At 46.0% G+C, this 27,650-nt stretch overlaps 1 protein-coding gene across 1 annotated transcript in view; it reads left to right on the top strand.

Annotated features, from left to right (window-relative positions):
* Window positions 1-27,650, top strand: part of RTN1 (reticulon 1) — a 116,532-nt gene that overhangs the window by 39,898 nt on the left and 48,984 nt on the right. The gene's annotated exons all lie outside the window — the stretch shown is intronic.

The raw sequence follows: 27,650 nt of genomic DNA on the forward strand, positions 1-27,650 counted from the left end.
GCTGCAGGACTGGTGTTGGTCCGTGCAGCTGAGTGAGCTGGAGCTGCTGCTGGAGCCACAGCCACAGGGAATTCCTCGATCCCATGTCCTGCCCTCCTGCACCTCCGGGCTTGCAGCAGCCGCTCCAGTGGGCTGATGTGAGTGCTGTGAGCACACCCAGAGAGGGCAGAGATGTTCAGCGGCCAGCAGAGCTCATCCAGCCACTCACACACCAGAATCTCCCTCCTACAGCCCTCTGGTCTCCACTTTGACTGCAACACCAGCGTTTGCTAATTAGCTGCGCTTTATCTAATTAACACCCAAATGGGAGTGCCTCCATTCTATGCCCAGAGCTGAGGATTTGTGTTGGGGAGGGATTTTCCCTGGGGTTTGCCCGGTGTGTCCTCACCTCTGTGCCCTGAGAAGGTGTGTGACAGTGTCCCTGCACTGGTGTCACCCTGTTGGTCACTGCAGGAGCTGGGTGTACCTGCACTAAATTGTCCCTCCGTTGCTGACCTGTTTCTTGCCTGTGAGTTTAGTGTGTGGGTTTTTTCCTTTTTTTTTTTTTTTTTTTTTTATAATGGTCATGGTATTTTGCCTGTAGTTTGCCTTGGGAAATAGAGTGTGTCCTACATCTGTATCTATTTTAAGACTCTGCTCTATTGCCTGCTACCAGCTGGGGATATGGCTGGAAGGAGCAGTGGTTTCATGTTATAAGAGGAAATACTGGATATTTCTAGGAGCCTATAACTATGAAATATGTTTCTTGCCCAGGATATTATGCTCTTAGGGATAGTACTCATTTCACCTGGCTTTAGTGTCTTAAAAACTGGCTTTCTGGATTATCTTGATGGAGTGAAACCTGTTTAAGATATAGAATAAGACACACAGGGAAAGCAAATTATTTTGTTTCTAATATTTGTATTTAATTAAGAAGAATATTCTTTTCCTTTCTGTTTGTCCTGCTCTGATGTGTTTGGGTTTAGGAAAGCCAGTAGAGCCTTTGTTATGGGAACCTTTTAATTTTTGTGGTCTGTCCAGATTAAAGTGTCTGGGGGCCACAGCAATTTCTTCCAAAATTAAGAGAGACAGATAGAACCTATATTTGCCAGAAAAGCATGAGAATGTTTCCACACAGCTGAAATTCAAAGATTTGGAAGCAGGTGCCTTTCTTTATGTTGCACATCTGATGTTTATGCCTGTGAATGTCTCCTAGTCCACAACTCTCCAGCTCAAACATTGGATCATTTTCATCCTGACTGCTTTGTTGTGTCCCATGTGTGTTTTATTCAGTGAGTTGAATAGCATGCTTTTAGCTAAATCCCACTTTAGGCAGTAATGTGGCTTAGAACCAGCTCCATGTGGGAATCCAGGGATCTGACTCCATCCTCTGAGTGCCCTGGCCCCATCCTGGAAGGTTTTGTGCCCTCAGAAACCCCTGGGTGCTCTCCTGCCGCAGCTCAGGGGTGCAGTCTGGGGTGATGCTGGACAAATACCACTGTGCTGCATGCCATGGTGCTGGTTTCACAGATTTAAAAAATACAAAACACAAACCAAACCCCAAAGCGACCAACCAAAACAGAAAAAACTTCCAATGACCCCAAAAAACTCTGTGTCCAGAGATGGCCAAGAGGAACCCCAGGGCAAGTGCTTTGTGGTCTCTCTGGATTACTTTTTTTAGTGTTTTGGCCTGGGTGAAAAGAGGACCAAGGGTACAGAAACGTGATCTTTTAACCCAAAGGTGAGGAGCTACTTGGTAAAGCTGGCATGAACTGTTCCATGGTTTAGGGTGGCATTCTCTGAAGTGCTTCTGGTTTGGTTAAACAGCTCTTTGTTTCACAGAGCTGGATAGTTGGTGGGTCTATGTGCTGTTCATGAATTACCAGTTAATAATCTGTTTTCTGAAGGGTTTCTCACTATATTCAGTGGTTCTCCAGTTTTTCTTTTCCAGGGAGGTCCAAAGCCACTTGTAAACCTGCAGGTCACCTCTGAGACTGGAGAGGAGCAGAACTTTCTCAGTCAGAGTTTTCCAGCCACTTCCATCTAATATTTAAGACACAGCACAAAAGTTAGAGTTTATGCAGTAGCACTGGGGAGTGAATTTTGTATTGATTTTAAAATTAGTCATTTTTAGCTCACTGTTTTATGCATCAAAAAATGGCCTCAGCTTCATTAAGAATGCTGTGTATTATTAATACACATCATTAATTTAATCTTGGCACTGGGCTAGTAAAAGCACTTAAATCATTGCCCTGTCCTTAAAGTTGGACAAGTGAGGTAGTAATAAATGTGATGGGGAGCAAAGCCACTTCAGAAAAGAGCTGTTGGTCCCAGCCCTGCTTTCCTCACACACCTCTTTTTTGGGGGTCACTTTCATCTCCAGCTGGGTCTGCACAACAGGTGAGTCTGGAGGTGCTGAACTCACCACCTGCAGATTTGACTTTTGGCACCCAGGCCATTAGTTCAGAGGTTGGGAAACCCAAATAGTTGATAAACCAGCTGATTTGGGGTGAGGAAAAGGGAGGGAATCTGCCCTTCCCTAGGACATTGGTGCCTTATCCTTGTTTTCAGGAGGGCTGGGCACATGCTACACCCTGGCAGGGTAAGAGCAGGAGCCTCTGTGCAGCCAGCTGGAGATGGAAAGTACCAGTGCTACAGACACTCCAAGGCAAAGGAGGCAATTTCAGTCCCTGTTCTTGTGCTGGTTTATTTATAAGCTGTTAAAGATGAATAAAGTGATTTTTGGAGCAGCCAGTGGAGCCTGTGCATCTCTGCTTCCAAGTGCATGGTCTGATTCACTGGTTACAGACCCCTGCTTGCTTTGCCATGTCCTCTTTTTAGTGTTAGATTCTCCCATATTGGACACTGCTGTTTCTCAACTGGCATTAAAAATCTAACTTTGGCAGGGTATGAGCCCATCCTGGTAAACCAGCAGCCCTTCTGTGCAGGGTGTTTCATGTGACACCTCCCACCAGAATTACTGGTAGCTGTATTCCTGCTGACTGGACATGGCTCCATCTTTGCCAGATTTGTGGCCAAGTGGCACCCACTAATTTAAAAAGACTTTTGGTTGAGCTCTTATTTGGCAAAGAGCAGTAATTTCAGCATTAAATGTACATTGACAGAATGGTTTGGGTTAGAAGGGACATTAAAACCATCTTGTTCCACCCCCTGCCATGGGCAGGGACACCTTCCACTAGACCAGGTTTTTTTCCCTGTCCAGCCTGGCCTGGAGCACTGCCAGGGGTGGGGCATCCACAGCTTTTGTGGGCAGCCTGTTCCCCATCACCCTCACAGTCAGAATTTTTTTCCTAACATTTATTCCTCTGCTCTAAAATTATTTTGCTGCTCGCCACCTGCTTGCTGTTATGGCATCCCGAAAATGGAGTTCTTTATCATTGTTCTGCTAATGCAATTCAAGGTAAAATGTGGAAAGAGACCCTGCTGCATCTGTTGAGTGCACTTTTTCTTCTCTGGCAGTAATCTATTTTACACAAATGTGTGATTTTCTAGCAAGGCCACCTTAAAAATGAAGCCAACAAACAAAAATACCTCAAAGCACTTTGAGGGCATCATTATTTACCCAGGTTATTTGAAGTTCTGTTGTTGCACAGATATTGAGGTGTGACATCTGAGTTGGACTGATAGTGCTTTCAACTATCCCAACCTTCTTGGTGTTAGTTCAAGAAATACATCATGACAGATGGCATTGTTTTAAAGCTTGAGTATGCTGTGCAAAGCACTGAAAAAACCCTGAACCTTAGAAAAAGCATTTTGCAAACTGGCATTCCAGAGTCTCTTTAGCCTCCTTAGCACCACTTACAGCTGGACACATGACACATAGAAGCTCTGTGGATGTTCTTTAGGAACAGAAAAAGACAGATCATTTTATGCTCTTGGATATTTGAGGATGTATGAGGCAGAAGGTATTGTCATCGTGTGGTTTTATTGTTGTAAAAGCAATTGTAGTAAAAGTTATGGTAATCCCTGGTGTTCTGCTTCAAAGCCCTTTGAAGTCTGCAATAATGGCTCCACCGAATCCTGGCAGCCTTTGAGTCCCTTTTCCCATTGTGGAGTGGCACTGATCAAACCTGGAGCTGCGAAGCTCTTCAGAAACACCTCCCTGTGCATTCCCTGTTCTCCAGGCACTCACAAACGCATGCACAACCAGCATTTAGAAAGTTTCTTAGATCTGTTGATGAAAAGGACTCTCTAAGATCTTGATATTATTCTGCCATCACATGTCAGGTTAGTGGGTTACAAAGTCTGTGCTACAGTGAGGAGCTTGCTGCCTTGGATGTCTGCAGGAACCCATTTACCTCCACTTTTATGCTCTGATGATGGAGCTTTCCTTTTGGGACCAAACTCTGTTATGATCAGTCTTTGACCAAGCTCAATAAATGCCTCTCCATTGCTGCTGCTTTGTCTGAATGCAAGAGTAATACCCTAAAAGAGGGCATTTTTACATTTGGAAATGTGCTTTTTTGGAAGACTTTGGGTCTGTTCTAAGCATGGTGCTGCAGTAGGGCTGTGTGAGCCCCCAGTGGTGTTTGCTGTGGCTGTAAGGGATCACCTGCTGAGTGCACATGAGTGAGGGGACACATGGCACACACCCTCTTTGTGGGGTGAGCAGTGACCTGAGGTGGCCAGTCACTTCCTTGATCCCTCCACTGTGGCTTTGGGCACATTATTTAAATGTTCAATCTCAAAATTTCTTACCTGTGGGATGGGAAGGGTCGCTCCTCTCCTGGGCTGGCCTGTGCAGGGTTGTTCTTTCCAGCAGGGATGCTCTGCCCAGTGACTGCAGCACTGGCAGGAAGCAGCTGGAGCCTGTCCCTGCTCTGCCATGCCTGCAGTGCTCCATGGCTTGGGAAAATGGGATACAAACCTGCAGCACTGCCTTGCAGAGCTGTGAAATTCCACTCTGTTTTTGTGAGCAGCCTGATGAGGAGCTTTGCTGTCTGTAGCTCCCTCACTGAGCAGCAGGTTGTTGGGTTTATTTTTTTAATTGTCTTGCTAGCATTGCCAGTCACTTGGTTACACCTAAAAATGCATTTTCCAATGTAATTGTTCTGACAAACCCCGTTACTGCCTGATTGGGGAGCTCCTACTCTGCACTTAGAGATTCACTGCAGGTCCTGCTGAGAGTGAATTTAAAAAGCAGTGAGCCTCTGCTCTCAAGGAGCAGTTCCTCTCCTTGTTTAATAATGTCTGTAGGAAAATTCCCAGCACTTGGCACAGCCCTCCTGTCTGCCAGTGTGCTGTTCAGATCATCCCAAAGGGTCTTGTATCTAGAATGTGTCTTTTTACCAGTTCTGGGCTAAGTTTTGTAGAAACTTATTAATTCCTCCCTTGGTTTGTTCTTATAGGGGATGGAGGTGACCTGACTGAAAGCTTTATGTAAGTAGAAACAATTCAGACTGGCTTTATTGAGTTTTCAGCTAGGTCTCAAATACATGAATAGCTGCAAAACTGGGCTATACATTCCTAAAAAATTCTACAGGTAAAAATACTCTTTGTAGCAGACCTGGTCTCAGTTTGCTGTGATCCTGCAGCTGGATGTGGAGAGCAGCTTGAGTACATGGACAATTGTCTGTTGTCAGCTAAATATTGTGCTGAGCCCCTGTACACACCCCCAGGCCTGTGGCATTTGCCTTTCCATGTCAGAGACCTGCTGGTCAGGTAGTTCTGCACAAAATGCATGCCCAGCCTGTCTGCACTGAGAGCAGAGGCCACGGGGACTCATGGGCTGCTTTGGGGCACAGGATGGATTCAGGTGATGCTGTGAGTAGCTTTTTATTTACAGCTGCTCCCAGCACAGCAGACAGCACGTAATGAGAGCAATTAAGGGAAGAGGGGACAACCATGTCAGAAAGGTGAGGAAGTACAGGTCTGAGGGAGGAGATGAGGCTCTTGGAGAGGGAAGCAGGATGTGTTTGCATCTTGCCTTCATTATGCATGGAAGAGAAAATACTGCATTAATGGGAAGGTATTGAACTGCTGCTATCTGAAGCTTTTTAAACTGAGTTAGGAGGAGAATTGGCCAAAGAGATTTTTGGGAATGGGAAAAGCTGAAATTGAATCCACTCTGGAAAGCAGGAGACAGAAAGGACAGGGGAATTAAGCAAACACTATTGTGGTACTTGTAAATAAGGTAAATGGAAAAGGATTAGCCTACAGCTGAATGGAGTGGATGCTCTGAAAATCCACAGGGAGAAGACACAAATTTGCCCTGTATTTTTGCAGGTGATTCCTATCTCCATCTTGCCCATTATCGTGTGAAGAAAGAAAAGCTGCCTCTCTCCTGGAGGCATCTCTCCTGGGTCCACATCCCAGGGACTGTGTTTGATGTGTTTGGCTGGTTTGCAGCTTCTGCATTTTTTGGGCAGGTCAGTATTTGGCTGGCTACCTTTGCAAGCCTTTTGTTTAGGGCTTTGTTTAGGACTCCAGCTCCAGAAGTGGTTTCCAACACAAAGATCTATGGACCTTAGAGCATGAGGTTGGTGGGAAACATGTCAATGAGCATGGGGACCTCTGGAGAAAGAGGGCAGTGAAAATGGCAAAAAAAAAAAAAAAAAAAAAAAAAAAGATTTTTTTAGGGTTCGTGGGGGGGAAAAAAAGGAAAAGATCTATGGACCTTAGAGCATGAGGTTGGTGGGAAACATGTCAATGAGCATGGGGACCTCTGGAGAAAGAGGGCAATGAAAATGGCAAAAAAATGGCATTTGTTGAGGCTTGTTAGGTGAAGAAATAGCAGAGGAAGAGAGAACTTAAGAGCAAGAAAATTCTCTGGGTGGGCTGGGAGCTGGAGCTGGAGCACTGAGTAGGACTGAATTATAGACAGTGAAGATGTCTTTATAACTCGTGAGTTGCAGCTTTTTGTATTTGCTATGACTTAGCAAAACATGGGCTTTTATTCTGTCTGTTGCTGTGTTTTATGTTAAACATGTAATTAAGAGGTCTGAGTAAGAACCTGTGGGCTGTGGAGAAGGAAGCAAGTTGGTGCAAATCAAGTCAACAGAGGGAGAAGCTCCAGCAGAAGGAAGAGCCTGAGTAGGACTGAATTATAGACAGTGAAGATGTCTTTATAACTCGTGAGTTGCAGCTTTTTGTATTTGCTATGACTTAGCAAAACATGGGCTTTTATTCTGTCTGTTGCTGTGTTTTATGTTAAACATGTAATTAAGAGGTCTGAGTAAGAACCTGTGGGCTCTGCAGAAGGAAACAAGTTGGTGCAAATCAAGTCAACAGAGGGAGAAGCTCCAGCAGAAAAACTGGAAGCAAGAGCAGGGCAGCAAAGGCTGAGAACTGCAGCACACATCCACCTCCTCTTGCTGCCAGGGGTGCCACAAAACACTGAAAACTTTCTGGGATCTGAGCTTAACATTTAACCTGTCTTGAGTTAAATAATCATGATAGGAAAATTGGGCTTCTATTCCATGAAGTGCTGGAATCCAGGGATGGTGATAAAATAAGATAGTGCCCAGAAGATGAGGATCGTTGGTCAGGGAGCTTGTGGTGCCTGGCAGAGCTGAAGGCCTGATTCCTCATCTCCTGTGCCCTGAATCTCTTCAGGGTGCTGAAGTGATTCTCCTGGATGTGGACCAGGCTGCTTTGGAACTTTATGAAGTTGGGGATGGTGAGAAACCCAGCCCACAGCTCCCTGGCCATGTTCTGTCCTCCCCAGCTCCCTGCTGCTGGCTCAGAGCTGGGGTCAATGACTTGTTGGGGGTGCTGGAGAAATACTCCCTAACATGATGGTTTATCCTGAGATGTATTCAACATAATAAGGCTGTGAATGTTGCAGTGATCCCCTCTGTCTCCTGAAAGAGGGGATTAAAGGGAGCAGGGGTGTGGGACTGTGCAACATTGGATGGGCTCCTGGGATCTCCAGGGGTGCAGTGATGGTGACAGGAGGCTGTGTCCCCTTGGGGTGGATGTCCCCCCCAACTCCTGAGGAGGTGTGAGGGGCTATGAAGCTTATGCAGGTGGGTGTGAGGGGCAGGGCAAGGCAGGCAGCCCCCACTGCTGCCTTCCCTCCACCTCCTGCTTTCTTGACAGCCAGGAAAGGAAATTTCTCCTCCACACACGTGGGGAGGTGATGCTGGGGTCGCTGGGCCCTTCCCTGCAAATTAGCTCGTGGCTTTGCCAGAAATGACATCATTTGTTGGGCAGATTTCTTCATTAGGGAGCTTTCTAATCTCAGACATGAGTGGCACAGAAACCCTCCCTGCTCCCCAGGCACCGAGGAAGCCAGGCTGCACTGCCAGTCTCTGCAGCACGCTCTGCTTATTTATCATTCATGGCATCATGTTTGTTTTATGACAAATGAACTTAATCATGATTTTCACAGTGGAATACACAGAAAAATGCACAAGATAGCCATAGCTGCAGGTAGAGAAAACCAAACTTAATTTAGAAAGGATATACAGGAGCAGTCTAAGCAGCTGAAGAATTGAATTAATCTAATAACAAGATTCAGCTGTACATAATTCTTCATGTTGAAACAAAAGCCCTGTGAGACAGGATGGTGCTCAGGTTCTGCATTGAACTTTTTTCTTTTGTGCTTAATGCTCAGCCAAATCATTATTTGTTGCTGAAAAGTGCCTTTGGGTGTTGGGAATATTCCCCCCCCTCCATGTCTTAACGTGGAGGAGGGCAGGAATTGCAGATCATTTATTAATGCTCTGCTCCATTGTGGTCTTAATCTCCAGCAGATGGGCCAGGATACTCTGGCTAACATTCAGTGTGAGCCTGCTGACTTGCACAGAGCTTCCCTTTTCGAGCACAGTGGTGCAGGGACTGGAAAAAGGCACTGAGTGTAGTGGGCATCCTGGAATGTGACTCCAGCAATTTCAGAGGCTCAGAGTGAATCCCTGTGCTTGCAAGAGAAGGGGATGTGCGTGGGGAGGTGTGTGCACACGTGGATGTGCCTTCCTATGGATGTGTTTTGGAGTAGTTGGGTTTTGATTCTTGGATGTGGCGTTTACTGTGTGGCCATGATTGCCAGGGAAACTGATAACTGCTTTCTTGGCTCTGATAATACTGTATGCTCCCAATTTCAGCACCATTTCTGCTCCTTATCAGTGTTTCTCTTCCTTTCATGATACCAGAGCAGAAATTACTGTGATTGAACCAGAAAGAATAATGCTTCAGAAACCATCCTACTGCTATCAGTGGATTTTCGTGCTGCTCCAGCCAACTGAAATAATGGTGTGAGCTGCCTGCACGGCACTAAAACCCATTTCTCTGTGTAGAAACATCATTAGAGTGGCTTAAAGTACACAGCATTAAAGTAGAATTTAGGACAAAAAAAAATAAAAGTACCTTTTCTAGAGTGTAGCAGGAGGCATCCTAGAGTCTCCAGGAGATTTAGAGTCCAGGGTGGGGAGCTTTCCTTAGGAGACTGGCGACAGTAATTTGTTCAGTCTAGCAAAATGAGAGCTCCAAGGGAGGGAATGCTTCCCATGAATATTTTCAAGGGTCAAGAGCTGATGCTGACAGAATAACTAATGGATGTAGGTTGGTGATGAATAAATCCAGGCTGGAAATTTAGGAGACTCCTAAATATCAGACAGGTTGTGTAACAACCTTCTAGCGAGTATAAGGAATCAAGAACCAAATTGCTTTTTAAGGCAGAGGTTGATGTCCTGAAAAGAGCCCTGTGACAGTGTTTGTCATTTGGCAAGGGGATGGCTTTGCCTAGTGATCCAAATGTTCCCCACTTTTAGCTTTGAATTTTGTGGAAAACTGGTTCCTTTGCCCATGGAGTGTCCTTAAAATGTGTTGGGAAGCAGCAGGGAGCAGCTTGGTTACAGAAATCTGACTCCTTGGTTTAAAGGTGTGGTAGCTGCAGGTAAATAGGATGGCCTTGTGTCATCTGAGGACCCCAAAAAGTGGAGTTGAGAAGAAAGTCCTGGAGAAGGAAAGGGCAGGAGCCCCAAGTCTAGCACCTTGTTGTGTGCCAGCCCTTGCCTTGCACATCTGGAGGGCATTTCCCTGCTTCCCTTTGCCCCCTTGAACAGGCTGCCACTCCCTCCCAGCAGCATCTCCTGCCAAGGGCTGATAGGAAATAGATTTATTTTTGAGGGCTGCAGTGCTGATAGACAAAAAGGACTTTCAGCCATTTCCAGGGCTGGCAGGAAGCCTCAGATCTGAGATCTCCATCTCCTTCTTTAAGTGTGGCACCAAGGCAGGGTGTGCTTGAAATTCTGCAACCTCTCCCATATCTCAAACCCTCTGAGGGTTTTGCTCCAGCACTGCCTGTGCTCTGCAGGGCAGAGGAATATCACAGGAGACACTGATTCCCATCTGGACATCTGTGCATTCTCCACCTTCTGCATGTGCATTAGCAATGAATTACCAGGAAAATCTTCTTCCAGCCATCAAGCAGCACTTCTGCATCTTCACAGCCTCTGCTGCTGAGCCACAGCCCTGCCAGGAGTTCAGCACTGCTGCTCTGTTTTCACCCAACTTTACCTTCCTGCCATCTTCCTGCATCTCTGCCTTGTTCCTCTGGCCACAGGACACGGCCCAACCAGCTAAATTCATTAAAGCCATCTCTGCTGCAGCCAGGCCTGCTGGAGCTCCAATCCCAGAGACTTTGGGACTGGACCAGAACTGGGAAACATGCTAATTTTTAAGCAAGGATATGTACCTTCAAATTGCACATCAATTTAATGAGGATAAACGGTGCAGGCACTCAGACTCTGGTGCATTTTACTGATATTTTTAGTGCCTGGACTCTCAGGAGGATGCATCTCTGTCAGCCCAGTGGCTCTAAGAGGCAGCTGAGTAAAGTCAAATTGCAGATGGACCAAAGTCTTTTGTTTTTACCTCTCATAAAAGTGATACCTCCAGTGCCATCTTATAAAATTCACCAGTGTCCTACTTCATAAACTTCCAGACAAATAAGGCTGCACAATTTAGACAGTCGTTAAAATCTAGCAGCCAAAGAGAAAGAACATAAAAAAAAAATTAAAAGGATAGCTGGAAGATTGTTGCCTGAGTCTTGTCAAACAGTGTTTAGCTCCTGCATCTCTGCTCATGGGTGTCCCCAGCCATCTCCCAGGCAGAGGGATATATGCTTTTCAAAGCAGGCTAAATGTACTTTATGGTCAAATGTCATGGGGTTGGGGTGGAGAGGTGGGTAGAAATGGCTTTGTGCATCTCCAGGTGCTCCCACTTCATGTGGAGTAAAAGGAGTGGCTCCAGCTGGAGCTAGAGCAGCCTTGAGGCAGGGCTAAGCCAGCCTCCAGCAGTCCTAAAGGAAGAAACAGGAGGTGATGCTTCCTCAGACTCCATCCCTGCCTTCCTTGGTCTCCGACCCAAGAAGGGATAGGTGGTTTTTTACAAATTCTGGGTTCTTCCTGCTGTAACTGGTTAAATCATCCCCAGCTGGTGCTTATAGAGAGGGGCAGAGCAGCTGTAATGTGCAGGGAGCAGGACACAGCAGCTTGTTTGACTGATTCAAGCACATAGATGACCCTGGGGGAAGGTTCAGCCTTAATTCAGCACATTTCTGCCTTCAGCTAATCCAATCCTTGCCCAGCATTTCCCACTGCAGCAGTTCCCAACCCTGCTGATGAGGATGCACAGAGCATCCCTTCAGCAGCATTTCTGCTCCACACAAGGTCCCCACACCTGATATGGAACCAAAATAGCACCAGGCTGGTGCTCCTGGACCTGTTCCAGGCTATCCTCTGGCAGACTGGCATGGCCATGGTGCAAGAAGCTGCTGCCTTGGTGCAGGCAGCAGGACCTGCTCTGCAGCTCACGTGTCCACCGTGTTCCTCTGCCTTTGTGCACGTGTTGTTCCTCGTGCTCTTTGCTGCTCCAGACTGGAAAAGCTCATTCCCTGCAGCAAGACAGGTAAAATGCCTGAGGAGGCAGGTAAAATTCCATACAGGGAGGCCACCAGCTCATCATTCACTCCCAAACATCCTCCTCTTCATGGCTGTGTGCTGTTCTGAGAATAGCTCCTTGCCACAGCCTCCTCTGCAGGAACAGTGTTATTTATTCACAGGCGTTGGGTTTGCTCTGATAGTCTTGCTGAATTTATTCTAAAAAGAGATCTGCCTTGTGGAAGTGCCTGGCCCTTCCTCCAAAATGGAAGTGAGAAAAGCTCCTTGTGTGTTTTTTGTGCATGGTTAAAAATAGCATCCAGAGCTGTATGTTGGATAAATATGAATGAGGGAAGAACAAATGTAGTAATCTTCAGAGTCTACAAGTGGACAGGTCTGTGTGTCTATCCTAGAGCTTCTAAAATTTCTTTTCTCTCCCATTTCATACTCCTGTCTCTGCTTTATTCTCTTTCTTTTTCCTTTGTTCCCATGTTTTAATTCTCCTGCATCATTCTTTTTTCATTTAACCCTGCTCTGCTTAATTTCTCTCCCTTCCCATCAGTGTCCTTCATTCTGCTCCTCCACACCTCATCTTTTTCTTCTTTCCCAACACTTCTCCCTGTTTTAGCCAGTGCTCCCTGTTCTCCTCTTGCCTCCTCTTCCTTTTCCCTCTGGGGACTCTTGATCCCCAAAGCCTGACCTGGGTTGCCAGCACAGCCTTTGGCTCAGGAGCAGGGACGGCAGCCAAAGGGAGGTGTTTTATTGCATCCTGGGTGTGCAGGCAGAAATACCTCACTGAAATGGCTGTTTACACTTGCCATCTTGCTCAGAAATCAGACATAAGATCCTCAAGCCTGCATCTGCTGCAGTTAAATGGATGAAAACGTTAGAAATGAAGAGTCTGCCCATATGTTGTGAGTGCCTTACAGTGACAGACCTGAATGTTTATCCACATGAAGACCCTTTCACACTATTATACAGTGTTAAATGGCTTCAGGGTAAGTGGATTGAAGCCAGAGAGGGTATAAATAGCCTGCTGGAAATGCTCTTCATGCTGTCTCCTATCCTCAACTTCCCTCATCTCTCCCATTTCCAGTTTTTAAAGGAGAAAAATGTTGAGTTTTGGGATATTTCAGGTCAGTCTGGGGGCTGTGTGGGCCTCAGCAGCTCTTTTTGTGCTAAAACCCCATGGCTGATGTGAGCATCTGATGGGCTGTAAGGAAAGAGCCTCAGCCACGTGGATGAGAAAGCATCAAATGCTATTTAAAATTTCTTGGAATCCCTAACTTATTGTGGGAAGACAATGCCTAACAAATTAGTTGTGTTTAACCTCACAAAGCCATTTTTCCTCTTGGAAGAGGAATTTAATGGAAGGATGTAGTTACTTCTGTGTTAGAACATGGGCGGCCTTGTTCTGCCTCCATCCAGTGCTCTCTGTCCATCCTCAGCTCTGTACTAACCTAATTTCATGTGTGCTGAGGAATGTGCACTGTTCTAACATTCACCACTCAAAAAAAAAGTATTTATTGTCCTTCTTAGTGAAAAGGAAGTGTTCAGAAAGTTCTACTGAAAAATTATGTGGGAATTTATAGGATTAGAGGATTTTAGGAAAGTTGGGAAAAAGAAAGGTTTTAGAGACAGTAAGGATAGTGAAATGCTAAAGCAGCAGAAAAGATATATTGGTAGTAGTGAAGACATGAGAAATAGAACAATAAAGCTGTGTAGTTTGGCTTTCTAAGTTGCAAAAAGTATATTTAGCATCATACTTTAAATCCTTGTCAAAAAAGGAGGGGGAAAATGTCTGAGTTTTAACGTGTTTGCTTGGGCTACCAAAAATCCTCATTGCCTGTATTTAAATGAGAGCATATTTTGCTCACTTCTGGAAACTTTGCTGTGAAGAGGCAGCTTTGGGCAAGCTGGGCCCTTCAAAGTGGGGTTCCTTTTGCTTTTTTGCCCTTCACAGCTGTGTGCCACAAGTGATAGCACTGAGGAAGACAGGACATGGTTGATCCAGTGCTTGGATCATCTGCTGTTGGGAGCAATGGGAAATGGAAAGCCAAGATGTCTCTTACCCCTGCTGCACAACTCCTTCCAAGAGATGGGATTTTGGAACAGCAATTTATATTAATACTCAATAGGATGTTGCTATAGCAACTATATGATGTGGTGAATAATTTCATGGGCTTAAATCCAAAATGCGAGGAGCAAAGATGGGTCTGAGCATGATTTAGGACTTTGGTCATGTGGGTGCTGTGCTGGAATGATTGGACTTGGGAAAAAGTTAGGATAGAAGATGCTCCTCTGGCTCTGAAGGGTGCATCAGGGGTGGGAGAGTGAAAATCAAGGACAGTCCAGAATCCTCCCTATGCACCAATTTCCATGTGCAGCCATGAGGGACCCTGATGCACAGCAGTTCTCCATTGGTATTAGAAGTTTGCTGTAAACCAGATCTGACATTTAGCTTCAGGTCAAATTAAATTGATTTGACCTAGAATGATTTTTATTGGTTTGTTTTTGTTTCACGTTAAAAAAATCATTTAAAAAAAAATCTGTTACAGCTCAGTTCCAAGCAGAATTACTTCCCTTAATTTTCTTTCCTGCTAAAGTGAAGAGTCTCTTATTTGCCCAGTTTTCTTCTGCAGTGCTACTTTACAAGAGGTAAAATTGGGCTGTTTATGGTGGTGCCAGGAAAAGACATCTGGAACCCTATCAGAGGGCAGAACTGGAATTTTTTTCCCTCATCCAGATGTGCTGTAATGGGGAGATGGTGTATGGACACCCCTGTGCTCCCTGTTCCATCCCCTGCCCTCTTCCATCAAGAAATATACCTTGTATACCTGTAGCCTAATTTTATGTATTAACTTCAAGCCACTTTTTCTCCCATCTTCTAAGACTGTGACTAATTCCCTCCCTTCACTTATACCTTGAGAATATTTATAGCCTGTGATCCTGTTCTTGCCCTCCCTTCCCTCTGCTGTGCAATATAAATTTATCTGTAATTCCCTCCTCCAAACTGGTCCCTGGTGTCCTGCCCTCCAGTGCTTGTGCCATCAACACCTTCTGTAGCTTCTCTGCATCTTTCTGTTCTTGTCCTCCTAAACAGGGGACAAAAACCCACAGAAATGCCCAGCTCCTGGCTTTTCTGTGCTAAAGGTACAAACAAATAACAGGATCTCTTCTGCTACCCTGACCACCACTGTCAGGGACTTTCTGTTTTGCATTGCAGGGTTAGTGCATGAGCTCCTATTGATATTATTTCTGTTCAAGGGCTGGCTCTGGCCTCCTTGAGTGCCCTGCTGGGTGTTCAGTGGTGCTCAGGCTGCAGCAGTGCACACACACTCTCCCTCTGAGGGGAGCACACTGCATCCCTGGGCAGAGTCACCCCTGGGGCATTCACAGCACCCAGAGCATTGCAGAGGTTTGTAATGCAATGAATGATTACCAGTACCTGATACTGCATGTAAAGACCTCACTCCAGGACATCTTAGGGTTTTAATTCCCCTGTTATCACTTTATCCATCTGACTGATATCCTCTATGTACGTTATGAGTTGATTACCAGAGGGAGCTGAATGCCAAATTACAAGAGAAAATAAAGTTTCCCACTCAGTATTTTTCCTGTGCTGCCTAGAGCCAATGTTACAGCCAAGAAAGCTATTAGATTAAATTTTTTAACACTTTTATTTTGAAGCACAAGCCAGAGGCTGGACATGACTGAGCAATATATGCTGGCAGCACAAGAAGTCAGCTGTGTCCTGGGCTGCAACAAAACCACTGTGGGCACTGGGTTGAGGGAGGGGATTCTGCCCCTCTGCTCTGCTCTGGTGAGATCCCACCTGGAAAGCTGCATCCAGCTGTGGAATACTCAGCACTGGAAGGACATTGAGCTGTTGGAGTGAGTCCAGAGGAGGCCACCAAGATGATCCAAGGGCTGGAGCTGCTTTGCTCTGGAGACAGCCTGAGAGGCTGGGGATGTTCAGTCTGGGAAAGGAAGGTTCTGGGGTGACCTAAATGAAGCTGTTCAGTACCTAAAAGGGCTACAAGAGATCTGGACAGGGCTGTTTACAAGGACATGGACCGACAAGACCTGGGGGAAATGGCTTCTAACTGACAGAGGGTGAAGTTTGATTGGAGATTAGGAAAAAATTCTTCCCTGGGAGGGTGGAGAGGCCCTGGCAGAGGTTGCCAAGAGGAGCTGTGGCTGCTCCATCCCTGGAAATGTTCCAGGCCAGGTTGGAGAAGCTTGGAGCAACTGGGATAGTGGAAGGTGTCCCTGCCCATGGCAGAGGGGTGGAACTGGCTGGTCTATAAGGTCTCTTCCAACCCATTCTATGATTCTAATGCTTAAGCTAATCTAGAAGTGATGCTCTCCCAAATGCCCTCTGGCTCACTGACAATGGTAGACTAAAAATGGGCTTTTCCCAGAGGATAAACTGCTTCACTTGCCCTGAAGTTTTCTGGATCTCCTATCTCTTTGAAAAGAGTGCAGAAAAAACAGCTTGCCATATTTTCATATTCTCTTTGGACATTTTTATCGTTGTGGCACAAACCTCTGGGTGAATCAGCAATATCTGCAGAGATGTCCTGTCCAGAACTTGTTCTAGAAGCTGCTCTCTCCTCAGCTGAAGCTCTGTACCTGGTGCATCTCCTGTGAAGGAAAGGTCCTTGTTGGTCCTCACAGATGCAATTCTGACTGTTGTGTAGCTGTTCTCCAAAAGCAGCTCCTGCTAGAGCCTGAAGCAGGAAAACTTCCCTGGAGATTATGTATTTACCCTGTCTCTTCAAGCAGGAGCACCTCCACTGATTGCATCTGAGAGTTCCTTCTGTAACTACTCTCCAAAACTCCCAGTTGCTCAGGATCTGAAACCTTCCTGGCCTGCACAGGAAATTATTTCAGTGCCTTCTGCCTCCTCCAGGGCCAGGGTGGGAGTCCTGGGTGTTCCACGGGGGGAAGGGACATTCTTTGGAGGAAAACAGACCTGCCTGGGACTGAAAATGTAAGTTTTCATTGCAGCTTTTCCTAGAAATCCTTCGGCAGGTGTGGATGAGGCAGCAGCACTGACAGAGCAATAGGAGAGCTCTGCTCCTGCCTTTCCCTGCAGCTTCCACAGGCAGCAGGGGCCTGACCCAGCTCTGGTAGAGCTGCACAAGGGTATCAGGACCTGTGTAATTATCCCCAGCCTTTCCCTCGTGGAGACAAAGCCCAGCTGAGCTCCAGGAGAAGCTCCAGACAGGGAGGTTGGTCCTGGCACTGCTGTGGAGCTTCTGCCCCCTTCCTGCTTTAATCACACATGGCAATCCCAGCAAATGGGTGGTTTGGATCCAGCCTGCTCTGCCACAGCCTCCAAAGCTTCCAGGAGTGCAGGCTCTGCTGTCATTAACTCTGCAGAAGGCTGGGATTTAGCCACCAAGCTGGGCTGTGGGCAGCTGGGTCCCTGCAAGGAAGGAAGGAAGGAAGGAGCAGGAACATTTCCTGGGCTCTCAGGGAGGGTGACAGTCAAACTAACCTGTGTTCCTTGAAATCTTGATTACACCTTCACACTGAGCAGAGTTCAAACTTCCTGGCTGCTCTCTGGGTGGGTGAGTATTGGTTTCTCTGGGTCTGGGTTGAAGGCACTCCAGATGGTAATTCATGTTCAGAACATTGTTTATTATTTCTTATCAGCCTCACAACCATGAGTTCTGCAGCTTTTCATTAGCAAGGCACAAAACAGCTATCTCTTATTACAGGTCTTTTAAGACTAAACTATCCAATTAAGAAAGGACACCTAGATTATTTTCCCTTTTAACCCAATAACTGATCCCTTGAAGCCTGCAATGCGGACTTTTCTGCCCAATTACAAAATACCACCCAAACCCAGGAAGAAGATGGAAGAAGAAGGTAAAGAAGAACAACCAGTCTCCACTCTAAAACCTCCATCTTACTTCATATTTATTTCTGTATTATAAAACCCCAGACTCCTAAGTTTTCCACCCTGTGACATTACACACTTCTAACCAACCACACACCTGTAATCCCAGTGCTATCAATCAATTTTAGAAGCCTGTTCCATGACCTCAGGTCAAATGTAGTGTTCTCTTGTGGGTCTGTGCCTTTAGGCCCAGAAAGTTTAAAATTGTCAGCATCCAGGATTCCAGCAGTTTTGGTGTCATGTACTCACAGTAAAGGGAGGGAAGGACTTGTTTTGGTTCTTCCATAACGTAGAGTGAAGGGTGGGATAGGTCTAAAAAAGTCCTCCAGGGGGGTGAGATGTCTGGGGAGGATTTTCCTGTCTCTGCTTGGGGTGAACTCATCTGTCACAGGAGAAGACAGAGTGGCAGGCAAAGAAAGGAGAGACCTTGAAGGCAAGGACATTTCTAGCATTAGTTATAGCACACATGGTCCAATCCTCCTCAAGCAGAAGCTGGAGCCAGCAGGTTGATGCTGATTTATGACTGCAGTGGCTCTGCCCCAAATTCTACACTCGTTTGAGAGGTTTAACTTTTAATATAATCTTGAAAACTTTTTGATTGACTTTCAGATGCATCCTTGGTGCCACCACCTTCTAGAAACAGGGAGAAATCTCTTAATGTGCAAGGAAACCCCATTAGCACTTGGATCAGAGTCTGCTGGCTCACCTGCCTCTGCAGAACCTCCTCATCTCTCTTTTATTCTTTAAATATTTTCTGATATTACATATTCTGTATCCTGCTCAATGCTCTACAGGGGCTTTTGTCCTCATGTTTCTGTTGCTGCCTGTAAAAGTAGACACCAGGAGTCCGCACACCTGGCCTTTCTGGAGCAAGTCATGTTGAGGTGGGAAAACCTTGGGTGGAAAGAGAGCTTGATGATGATTTTTGCTATTTTTCTGTGTCTGCCTGCATCAGCCTGGCACTGCTGTGTCCTCTCTGACCTAGATTTCCCTGCTGTCCCCTGGGCATTAGATTTGATCCTGATTTATGGCCAGTTGCCTTGTCTTCAGACTCTATTTGCTGGCTCCCAGGGCCTCGTACTTCCTTCCCTGGTGACAGTTTTATTCAGGTGTAACTCTTGTACCCTTGGTGGAGTTACTCCTGATTTACCCCAGCCCACAGTGCCTGACAGCTGGTTTTCTCCCTGAATTACTGTGCCTGACACATCACTGTAGGTGTTAGGCATTGTCACAAAATTAATTTTCCTCTCGAGAGCCCTCAGTGATTTCAGCTGAACCTCTTTGCAATTGTGGCTCTGTCTCCCTGGAAGATTCATGCAGCTGGAGTGGATTCAGCCTTGGGGGATGGGGAGACAAGTCCAAGTGCAAGACAACCCTTTTTGCCTTTTCTCTCATTTTTCTACATGGCTTTCCATGAAATTTCCACAACTTGTTGTGGTCAGGTATGAGAGGCATAGAGAGAACTCAGCAGTCCCTCCAGGTGTGTGTCAGATTCTTACTAAAAAACTTAGATTTCAGCAAAGCTCTTCTCCAGCACTGGGTTTTCACTCACTGTAGAAGAGCCTGGAGCTGCAGAGCAGTGATTTCTGTCCCAGGTTTATCTAAGCATCAAAAGCAGCTGGCTTTGGAATTTCTCCCTTTTGCAGGCTGAGTTGGAATCTGTAACTCTGTGGCTGGGAATTGACTTGGAGCAATCATGAAAAACTGAATTTAAAAGGAACTGGAACCCAGCAAAGGTGGGGCTGGGTGGGCTGAAGGTGCCTGGGATGGGGAATTCCAGGGATGGGATCTGGCCAGGAGAGAAGGTGGCTCTGCAAGGGAGATCGGAGAACAACCTGGTCTGCTCTAGGGGTAAAAGCAGTGAGCAGCTGAATTTCCTGAATCATGCTGGAAATGGGATTTTGGTATTTTAAAACTTAAAAGAATGAGACTTAGCCAAACACATCCAGATTTTGTGAGATGCTTTGGAGTCTATTGCTCTAAAGGGAGTTGGGTCCCATTTCAGGTAATGGAAAAACATGATTTAGGTGCTAATTCACTTAGTACTTGGAGTATTTTTGTCGTGGAGCTCAGTGAAGCTTTATCATTCCAGAGAAAATGTGACTAGAGTGAAATAAGAAAGAATTAATCTTATAAGTGGGCTTTAATTATCCTCAGGAAATTGCATTTCAAGGTATTTTAGGTAGTAACATGGTGTCATTGAAACCTATCAACCAGTCATCTTACTATCACTGGAGTGAAAACCTTTTTACAAGAACCAGATTTTTGTTGACTCACTAAATGACATTTATCTATATTTTTTAAAATAATGCTGGACATTGAGCAGCATTTGCAAATTTGTGCACGTTTCAAACCATTCTTGTGCTTTCTCAGGCCTCCTTTTAAAACGTTCTGTATTTTTCATGCTGTCCAGAGTGCTGTGGAGAGCTGTCACAGACCTTATGCCAGGGTTTTACTGCCAGGTCAAACTGGAGCTCTCTGAGCAAATTTATTGAAGCAGAAAGCCCCGAGGGCAGGTGGGGGTGGGAAGTGCTGAATCATTTACGATGGGTTCACTCTGCACACTGATGGTTGGCTTTGGGGCACCCGCTCAGCCTCCCCTGCCTGGTGCCGTGAGCCCTGGAGTCCTGTGGATGCCCACGGGAGCTGAGGATCTCCAACATCACCAAACGTGGAAGCTCTGCTCCCCTGTTTGACTTGGCTTGGTCTGGGGTGCACCATGACACCCTCAGCAGCAGCAAGAAGTGGACCCTGGTGGCTTTTTGGAGAGGCGCTGACAGGGAAACAGCAGCTGCTGTGCTGCAGCACCTGTGGCCAAAAAAAAAAAAAAAAAATGCTGTTAATATCCTGCTGGGATGGAGTGGACCTTCTTAATCTTATTAAAAGCTCAGCAGCGTTTCCTACGCATCCTTCCCACAGGTGAGGCTGCAGCACTCCAGAGCAGAGGCAGGACCTGATCCATGCCTGCCCAGCTGTTGGAAGAAACCAGAAGCTGGCTGGGGCAGCAGAAAAAGCCCCCAGGCAGCACCCTGGGGAAAACTTCTTCCTAAAATAATATAAAGTTTAACAAACATTATTTAGCATTCCATAATCATCAATGAACATATTAAGGGGTGGTGACCTGCCACCAGCTGCTGAGGGGTTTCTCAACCAGGCAATCTGATGCTCCCAAAAGTGTTAAGGCCTCTAAGGGTTGGATCCTGAAAGGGATTTGTCCCCTGCTCCAGTTTCTGTGCTTACAAGAAGGTAGGGAATTCATAAAGGTTGCTGATCCTCAGCAGCCAAGGTTTTTGGGGGCTGGGATCCCTGCTCACTCCCTTTCCCTCATACATTTATCCTGTGGAGGACTGAGACTGGGTATTCCTGGGTCTGGAAGCTGCAATGCCTGCTTACAACAGACAGATAAAGCTGTGGGAAAGTGATGCAGCTCCAGCTGGGAGGGTGTAGTAATTCACATCCTCTGCAAAATGACCTGGAGGAGAGGGTTTACATGCACCAAAGCTTATCGTTAACTTGTTTGAATTTGGGACTTGCTTCCATCTCAGGGGGGATGAATCAGAAGGCATTCCAATGAAATCAACTGAGTAATCAGAGTGTCAATAGGTTTAAGCCTGTTTTTCCCACACGGTCCTCTTGCCCCTCTACCCGTGCAGGAGCCAGCAGCTGCCATGGCAATGTTTCCTCTGGTTGCTGTGGATCTGGAGGGGAAGGATGGATAACCTGCACAGCTGAGGCACTGACTCCCTGCTGTCCCCAGGAGCAGGGGCACAGGCTGCCAGCTGCTGGAGGCAGGGCGAGCAGCCTTCCTGCTGCTCTCTGTGTCCCCAGCTCATTCGGGACCGTGCAGAGAACCCGGGGAGCAATAACAGAACAGGATCAGGAGCCCTCCCGATCCATCCGGCTTTCCTGCAGCATCTCTCGAACAAATGAACCCCCGAACGACTCTCGGGGCCAATGCCATTTGTGGGATACATCTTTGTTGCAGACAGGATGGCGAGAATTCCGGAGGAAAGGAAGTTGCCAACCTGTAAAGCGGGTTTGGGAATCCCGAGCTAAAACAAAGAGCACCATCTCCTGGCAGCTGGGAATAGCTGGCACTGCTTGCAGGGATGCACGCCCCGTTGCAGTTCTCCTGCAGGCAGCTTGCTGCTCTCCCTGTCTAGCCCAGAGCATCGGCAGGTGGGATAGCTCAGGGCTGACAGCTCTGGCCACTGCGAAAGGCAAATCCAGGGACAGTGAGAGCTGATCCAGTGGTGTTATCCACAGCACAGTGATGCCTCTGTGAGCATCTCAGCGCTTTGAGCTCTCAGCCATTTGGGTTTCAAGCTCTACTCGAGTTAGCACACAATTGCTAAAGTACTTTCGGGTTTTGTTTGGATATCGAAGTGTTTGGGATTAGAAAATTCACACAGGAGGGTCTTGCAGAACAGAGAGCATGACTCCCAAGTGGTACACTCAAATATCCCTGAGGGTGGCCAGATCCTTTTGAAGCAGTGCATGATTTGGGCTGGGGTTGAGAGTTGCCTCTACCACTCGTGCAAGCTGCCCTTGCCACTGCCAGGAAGGCACTAGTCAAGGACATTGGGAAAATTGGAGTTTCCTGAGGTTTGGGTTGAATTTGAAATCAAGCAGAGAGGGAAAAACAGCTTGGTCTGGATCCAAGAAAATGGTGTGCTTTGAATTTGGAGACAGACCTGGGACTGCTGGTCTGTCTGGGTATGGGAAAGGGGAGTGGAAAAGTGAAGCAAGACTGAACATCTGCATAATGGTGTGTATGGATACAAATGAGAATGCAGTAAGACATTATGGGTTTTAAAAAGGAAAGTAACTGAGCTGGGGAACTAAAAGGACACAATGAGACATCATGTATCAAGGTCAAAAACCATGAACAATTGTTTCACTTTTCCCCCTCATTTTTAAGTGTAAGCGAGGAATAAAAAGAAGCCAAGGTCAAGGAAAGGCTTTTTACCAGTGGCTGATGACAAAACTGTAAATCTGGTACAGAAAAGAAAAGCAGGACTAGTCAATAACTGCTTTTGTTGTGCATTTGGAAGAAAGCAGGAAGATACATTTTCCAAATGGTCGTGGCTGAGTGATGAAAATGAAATTATATTTCTAATTGATTAATTACTGCAGGTCAGGGATTGTTGAAATGGGACAGGGTAGACCTGTGTGGACACGGGAAAGAGCTGGGAAGAAGCTCCCTGCTTCTGGGAGCTTTCATCCCTGCAGCACTGGAGCAGCCAGTAATGACTCCTGAAGCTCAATATCTGAAGCAAAAAGTCAGAGCCAACTATTTAAAAGACTAACAGGGCTTTGCTGGAAGCTGCTTGTTCCCACTATTCTGCTTTTGTCTGAAAAGGTCACTGAAACCTTGATTCCTCCCGTTGCAACCAAAAAGATTTTGTCTTCTCTGCACAGCTCCAGGCTGTAAAAGCTGCATCACCTAATTAAAGATTAGTTCTCTCCTCTCTTCTTCTGAAAAATTATTAATTTTGAGCAAATCAGTGACATGCAATAAATACAGAACCTTGCATTGAGGGGTTGCCAGCTTTGGGGAACTGAAATTTCACATCACAGAATCATGGAATGGTTTGAGTTGAAAGGGACCTTAAAGCTCATCTTGTTCCAACCCTCCTGCTGTGGTCAGGGACATCTTCCACTAGACCAGGTCCCTCAAATGTCACTCTGAGCCAGTGAAGATCACCAGAGCTGCATGTGAAGCTTGACAGGTTAATATGAAATAAGGTTATTTTCTTGAAAGTTGAGCACAGTATTCTGAAGTGATCAATTTTAATAAGGCCAAGAATATTCTAGCTGGGGAAAAAAAAAAAAGGAATCACTTTTATTTAAATCTGCTCTTTTTCTTTACTGTGATCCTCAGCTAACTTTTTGTTCCCTGTTCCAGTGTGCTGCAGCAGAGCAGCTTGCCTTCATCCAAATTGGTCTTCAGCTGCCTTTCTTAAATTAAGGGCTACTCTGCATGGAACCGATGATTTCTAAATTATTTCCTGTGTCAACTGCTAAATAGCTCTAAATCCAGTTCCACAGGAGAGGATTTCTGGAGCATTCACTTATTCCGAGCAAACAAAACAGTCATTTTCCAATTATTTTTTTTCCTTTGCAGTTGATGAAAACACATGTAACTTGCTGAGCATCTCAGCTGGGCTGGAGTGATTGAATCAGAGCCATTACTTCTTAGCTGGTTGCAGGAAGTGAAATTATTTCCCGAGGGCTCGTGTTACGAGAAAGCACAACTGCTGCTCTCAGGAGCTGAATAGCTTTCCTTCACCTGAATTGGCAGGCAAGTTTTTGGGCAGTTTTGAGTGAAATCCAGATTAAAAAAACCCCCAACCTTTGTAACAAGGGTAAATTCAGACCTGATACTGTCATCTGTTACCGGTGCTATTCAAGGCTTCTCCTTCCCACGGATATTGAACCAAATAAACTTAAAGTCAGAGAGGGCACTGCTTAATCACCAGCCTCTGAGTACACCATTCTTCAGCAAAAATCTGCTCAGCTATTATCAGTTTCCATGTCTTTAATAGCCAGTCAAATAGCTGAGAGATTCACACTTCCCAAATGAGAGGCAGTTTTGGCAACGGCTTTAAATCAATCCCAGTGGAAATAGGGAGTTACATTAAATCCTATTAATTAGGCAATTTCAGCTGTCTTCAGTGCTTTTGACTCTGCTGTCGCCTTGGGAGTTGGGATGCCCATATGTCCTGCTAATGTGACCCCTCCCTTTGCTCACATACCCTGTAACTGTCTCTCCTCCTCAACCCCAGTAGAAAATGCATTTTCTGGTTTCATTTTTATTTGCTATTTGCAAAGCTGCTGCAGGAATAAACAAAAAGGTTTATTATTGACAGTGATTCCATTCTAAATCAGCTCCTCTGTTAACATCTGCTACAGTACTGCGTTTGTCCTATTTGAAAATATGATGTTTGAAGATGTAATGTTTGTCTCAATGACTGTTTCAGGGTTATACTTCTTTCTGCTGAGGAATAACCTAAAGAACAGGATGGTATTTTCTCAACCTCTCTTTACCACCGTGAGCTCACTTTATCACTCCTGCGAGCTGCTCTGGCTATAATTCCTGCTATGAAGCACCTGACACAAACCTTTTCACTGCTCTATCGATCAGCATTGCTAAGAGCTGCAAATGCTTGTGCTCCTGGCTCCCATGTACTGTGGACAAAGCACAAATGAAAGCTGTGAGCAGCAGCTGTGAATATTGCTTTGGCTGTGGCTTCAATCTCCTTCGTCTGTGTTTGTGCTCCCTCTCTCCTAGCAATAGTGGGATGTTTGTGGGAATGGATTTTTGCCCTCTGATGGTGTTGTGACAGCGTATTCCTGGTGATCAGAAAGTGTTCCACAGCCATCTTGAGCTGGTCCACAGCCCCTCGGGGTCAGTGGGACTTTTCTAGTGGGTTCAGTGGGCTTTGGATCAGGTCCAGGAGGCACTGAGGAAGCATTTAGTGAAAGAGCAGCCCTGAAACCCTGTGATTTAGACAGCCACTCACCCAGCACAAATAGTAAATTACAAACAACAGACACTGACAGCAACAGGCATGAATAGTCTGCAGTCAGCAATTCACAGTCTGGAATATGTTGGCGTAAACAATGCATCAGATAATTCCAGCTAACAAACACATTTGTGAAAATCCAAGCCTGCTCATGGATAATTTTCAGAAAGGCAAGTTCAGCAAGAAGAGCAATGGCAAGGAATAGAACCTTTCCCTTTTTGCTTACTGCTCATTTAGGAATGTGTTCTGGTGTGAGCTGTCATTGCAAGGCACTGGATGACCTCAGGTAGAACCTGGGTGTTGGGCAGCCCAGTTTATCCCTTATTCTGCTTTGGTTTCACTATGGTTTTCCACTTGGGCTTCATTCTCACGTAGCTCTGCTGTTGGGACAGAGTTATTGGGAGCAGTGAGGATGGGAGCTGCCTGCAGCAAGCTACAAAAGCATCTTGCAGCCCTGAGTGAGCTGGCAGGAAAAGAGAAGGTGAAATTTGGAGTAGGTAAATGTAAAGGTGCATAGACAGAGAGGGGGAAATAAGCCCCAGGTTTACATCTCCGCAGTGACCCTCACCACTCTGAGGCAAGAGCTTGCCTTGATGATAAATATTTCTATGGAAAGTTCTATGCAGTGCTACACAGCAGTGAGAACACCCAGCAGATGGCTGGGAATGACTGGGAATGGATGATTTTCCACCTGCTGGCTGCAGCACCCCTTGTTCTGTGCTCTCCTGTGGCAAAGGCTGCTACAAATCCCTGGCTGTGGGGATGGAGCTGCTGCCTGCACTGTGTGTGCAGGAGCAGATTAGCAGGGAGGACTGCACCCAAAGCCAGGGAGGATGGGGACACAGCAGCAGGTAGCACAGGTAGGCTGAAAAACAAGGAGTGGCACTTTTGAGTGGCTTTTTTCCCTACGCCACCAGGTTTCCCCTTGTAATGGGAAGAATATATTGTTCCCAGCCTAGAGGCAATCCAGGGAAAAGAAATTGCTTGTAAGACATCACAACGCTGAGCAATGCAGAAATAAGATGAGGGAAGCAATCACTCTGCCTTTGTGCAGGGCTTGGGTTGCATGTGTGTGTCAAATCCAGTGAGGCTGTGTGGTAAAATAAAGCCTTCAGCTACAACTCTGAAGTATTACAGGGCAGAAAATACTCCTCCAGGGCTCCCTAAATGAGCTGCACATGCCTGATGCACAGAGGGCTGTGGGGAAAGAAGTTGTGGTGGTGTTTAGAGATGGTATCAGCCTGTGTGTGCAAGGAGGAAGGAAATACTCAAATGCAAGTACCTCGGGAGCTTTCACATGGGCATTTTCCAGTTTCTGTCCCTTCAGTATTGTGATGAAGTCTGCACTGTGTGTGGTAGCCCAGGCACCTGTGGAGCAGGTCAGGAGCCTCACATCCCTTGCAGGTGATGAGCAGAGGTCAGAGAAAGCCAGCTCATGTGATGCTTCAGCACACGAGGGGTTAAGAGGCTGCTTCCCCCCCATAGGCATCAGCTCCTGTAGACATTGGCTTTATTCCTCCTCTTCCCATTCCCTCAGCCCCCACAGGAATCCTCTCTCCTCCCTCCCTCCCTCGTGGGGGATCTCGCTGTTCCTGTCCTCGAGCTGTGCTTTGTATGGATGCTGCAGAGGGAGAGTGGCCACTGTTTCTAATTTAATTAGCATCATCCCGAGGAGCTGAGAGCGTGGTGGAGGGAATTAGAGGCATGAAAATGATAAATGGGTTTAAGCACCTTCATGCCAGCAGGATTTCTAGATGATGAACAAGGGCTACAGCTTTCTGAACATGTGGAAATCACTATATGAGGATGTTGAGTCTCTGTCTTGGTGTCTCACAAATTTATAGAAATTTTAAGAGAAAATGTTAGAGAATTTAAAGAGAAAATGTAATCTAAATCTGCTTGCCAACTTGCCCTCTCAATTTCTGTCCAGCAGAATTTTTTTTCATCATGAAAATTTCCTTGGGATGAAATTCCTCCAGTCTATGTATTTAAAAAAAATATTGGTTTAGTATTGGACATTAGATTTCTTCAAGGATATGGGATGCTGAGCCCCTGGGTTGGATTGTGAAAGATGTTGTGAGGTTGCAGTTACAGGAAGTTTTTTATTATTATTAGCTGGGCAAATATTGGCTAGGATTGCTTAGCTTACTATCAGGATCTTTATAGCTATTTTAAGATAGAGCAGCAGCTGGAAGCCTTGTGTGACAGATGTGCCACTATATTGCCCAAAGGTATAGAAAGAGACAGTCCCCAAGAGCTTGCAAGCAAAGTCAAGTCTGGTTCACAAACCAAATCTAAACTCTGCAGGGGGTGAGTGTGGCTTTGCAGAAAGCTCGATGCAGAAATCATGCAGGCTTACTGTGCCTCGTTTTTGTGTGTTTGCTTCAG

Source organism: Onychostruthus taczanowskii, unplaced genomic scaffold (assembly GCF_017590055.1).
Source record: "Onychostruthus taczanowskii isolate IOZ18803 unplaced genomic scaffold, ASM1759005v1 scaffold1, whole genome shotgun sequence".
Classification (NCBI taxonomy): domain Eukaryota; kingdom Metazoa; phylum Chordata; class Aves; order Passeriformes; family Passeridae; genus Onychostruthus; species Onychostruthus taczanowskii.